The sequence below is a fragment of the Ursus arctos genome, unplaced genomic scaffold (assembly GCF_023065955.2).
Source record: "Ursus arctos isolate Adak ecotype North America unplaced genomic scaffold, UrsArc2.0 scaffold_21, whole genome shotgun sequence".
NCBI classification, from domain to species: Eukaryota; Metazoa; Chordata; class Mammalia; order Carnivora; family Ursidae; genus Ursus; species Ursus arctos.
Genome location: NW_026622886.1, coordinates 17,189,730 through 17,193,477, shown reverse-complemented (window position 1 = coordinate 17,193,477; position 3,748 = coordinate 17,189,730). Strand labels below are relative to the sequence as shown.

Below are 3,748 nucleotides of genomic sequence, written 5' to 3'. Positions count from 1 at the left end.
TAAATATTTGTTGAATGAATGAATAAATAAATAAAATACCAGTGGAGGATCTGTGTTCTGTAGGTCTGGTGAAATTTCTGAAACAGAGACCAGTTTTCTGCATGCACCGTGCCTGGATCAAGCTGTGGCTTGATATTTACAACCAGTATCCAGGCTCCTTCTATGATAGAGCCCACCAGATCTCTGACACTGTGTCAGCCTTCTGCTTTCTGCTGTCAGATGGGTTCTGGGGCCACATTCTTTCCAGTGTTAATGCTCATGAGGGATGAAATGGAGTGCAGTTGGCTCCTGGTTGTCCTAAATCCAGCCCAGGCCTCCAGCTTAGGAATGTCTGTAAGGTTCAGCTAAGGCTTCCTTCACTTAAATCCTGGGTTTGCTACTCTTACTTAGGAGGGGGCTGTGTGAATGAACACATTCTGGACCTTCTCTCAATATCTTTATCTTCACTGGATGAGAATGTTTTTAAGTTTTGCCATGTGAATGCTGTTCTTCCCTTTAAGGGCTTGCTGATAAAGGATTTCCCCTGATTTCATTGGAAAAGTGGGGAGGAAGAAATCAAATGACTGTGCTTAATGCTATTTGACCTGAAAAAAATATTTGCAATTATTTAAGCTTTACTCTTTAACTCATGTAATGTTCGCCACAATCCTCTTAAACATGACTGCCTGATTTCTAAGCTCCTGTTTTTAATTCATCTCTGTTCATAGGAATGTATCTTCAATATACTTTTAGAGTTCTGGGAATGTTTTTATCTTCGCTTCATGCATAGATAACAAGTTGGTGAAATAGAAAATATTTAGATAGTAACCATTTCTGTTCAAACTCTATAGTTATTGATATGTAGTCCTCTGGCCTTTGCTATAAAGAGAAGTCTGAGGCCAGCCTGATATTTTTCCCTCGTGGATCACCTTTTCCTATTCTTCTTCCTATCAGGAGGCTAATGTGATTTTTTTCTTTATCCTGTAATTAAATTATTTTCTAAAATGTAGTAGCACTTCTTAATTTTTCCTAGAATGCAGTAAGCCCCTGCTTACTGGTCTGTATAGGCATTTATTGGAGCTACTGTGGATTCAGTTCTAAACATATGCAATAAAGGAATATCTGAATAAAGTGAGTCAAATGAATTTTTTGGTTTCTCAGTGCATATAAAAGTTATTTTTATATTGTACTGTAGTCTAGTTCAGTAGCATTATGTCTAAAAAAATACATACCTTAATTAGAAAATACTTTATTGCTAAAAATGCTAAGAATCATCTGAACTTTCAGTGAGTCATAATATTTTTGCTGACAGAGAATCTTGCCTTATTGTGGGTGGGTGCTGACTGACGAGGGTGGTGGTTGCTGAAGTTTGGGGTCAATTTCTTAAAATCAGACAACAGTGAAGTCTGTCACACTGATTGACTCTTCTTTTCATGAACGATTTCTCTGTAGCGTGTGATGTTGTTTGATAGCATTCTACCTACAGTAGAACTTCTTCCAAAATTGGAGTCCATTTTTTCAAACCCTGCCATTGCTTTATCAGCTAAGTTTATGTAGTATTCTGAATCCTTTGTTGTCATGTCAGTAGTCTTCACAGCATCTTCACCAGGAGTAGATTCCTTCTCAAGAAACCAATTTCCTTGCTCATCCATAAGAAGCAGCTCTTCATCCACTGAAGTTGTATCATGATTGCTGCAGTTCAGTCCATCTTCACACTCTGCTTCTAATTCCAGTTCCCTTGCTCTTTCCACCACATCTGTCATTATTTCCTCCACTAAAGTCTTGAACCCCTCATGAGAGTTGGAATCAACTTCTTCCAAACTCCGGTTAATGTTGATATTTTGACGTCTTCCCAGAATCACACATGTTCTTAATGGCATCTCAAATGGTGAATCCTTTCCAGAAGATTTTCAATTTACTTTGCCCACATCCATCAGAGGAATCACGATCTCTGGCAGCTATTGCTTTATGAGATGTGTTTCTTTTTTTTTTTTTTTTTAAAGATTTTTTATTTATTTATTCGACAGAGATAGAGACAGCCAGCGAGAGAGGGAACACAAGCAGGGGGAGTGGGAGAGGAAGAAGCAGGCTCATAGTGGAGGAGCCTGATGTGGGGCTCGATCCCATAACACTGGGATCACGCCCTGAGCCGAAGGCAGACGCTTAACCGCTGTGCCACCCAGGCGCCCCTGAGATGTGTTTCTTAAAGAATAAGACTTGAAAGTTGAAATTACTCCTTGATCGATGGGCTGCAGAATGGATGTTGTGTTAGCAGGCATGAAAACATTCATCTTGTTGTCCATCTCCATCAGAGCTCTTGGGTGATCAGGTGCATTGTCAGTAAGCAGTAGTATTTTGAAAGAAATCTTTTTTTTTCTGAGCAGTAGTTCTCAACAGTGGGCTTAAAATATTCAGTAGGCCATGTTGTAAACAGATGTGCTGCTGTCCAGGCTTTGTTGTTGCACTGATAGAGCACAGGCAGAGTAGGCTCAGCATAATTCTTAAAGGCCCTGGAATTTTCAGGATGATAAATGAGCACTGGCTTCAACTTGAAGTCACCAGTCGCGTTGACTTCTCTAACAAGAGGGTCAGCCTGTTCTTTGAAGCTTTGAAGCCAGTCATTGACTTCTCCTCTCTAGCTATGGAAGTCCTAGATGGCATCTTCTTCCAATAGAAGGCTGTTCCATGCACCCTGCAAATCTGCTCTTCAGTGTAGCCGCCTTCACTTATGACCTTAGCTAGGTCTTCTGGATCACTTGCTGCGGCTTCTACATCAGCACTTGCTGCCTCACCTTGTACTTTTATGTCATGGAGACAGCTTCTCTCCTTAAACTTCACAAGCCAACCTCTGTTAGCTTCAAACTTTTCTTCTGCAGCTTCCTCAGCCTTCACAGAGTTAAAGAGAGTTAGGGCTTTGCTCTGGATTAGGCTTCAGCTTAAGGGAGTGTTGAGGCTGATTCGATCCTCTACCTAGAACATTAAAACTTTCTCCATATCAGCAATAAGGCTGTTTCACCTTCTTCACATAAATGTATGTGTTCACTGGAGTGCTCTTTTAATTTCCTTCAAGAACTGTTCCTTTGCATTCACAGCTTGGCTAATTGGAACAAGAGGTCTAGCTTTCAGCTGATGTTGGCTTTTGACATGCCTTCCCAACCAAGCTTAAATCTAGCTTTTGATTTAAACTCAAATATGTGACTCTTCCTTTCACTTGAACACTTTGGGGCCATTGTAAGGTTATGAATTAGCTTAATTTCAGTATTGTTGTGTCTCAGGGAATATGGACGCCCTAGGAGAGGGAGGGAGACAGGAGATGGAGGAACAGCCAGTTGGTGGAGCAGTCAGAACACACATAACGTTTATCACTGCCGTTTACTGTCTTAAAGGGGCACGATTTCTGACACCCCCAAAACAATTACAATAGTAACATCAAAGATCCCATGATCAGAGATCACCCTAACAAATATAATAATAATGAAAAAGTTGGAGATATTATGAGAATTACCTAAATGTGACACAGAAACACAGAGTGAGCAAATGCAGCTGGAAAAGTGACATTGATCGACTTGCTTGATACAGGATTATCACAGACCTTTGATATATAAAAAAAACACAAACCCTGCACAGCAAAATAAATTGAAGTGCAATAAAATGGGGTATGCCTGTATATGCAAGTCATTTTTTTCTAGCTTTAGGAAGCAATTTTCAATCATGTATGGTGGTTGCTTCTGTTTCATTTATATGGGTTTCTTTTTCAGAAACTCTTATA

The 3,748-nt window shown here is 40.0% G+C and overlaps 1 pseudogene; it reads right to left on the bottom strand.

Annotated features, from left to right (window-relative positions):
* Window positions 1-1,258: 1,258 nt before the first annotated feature.
* On the bottom strand, window positions 1,259-3,209 carry LOC125282608 (tigger transposable element-derived protein 1-like; annotated as a pseudogene).
* Between the last annotated feature and the right edge of the window lie 539 nt (window positions 3,210-3,748).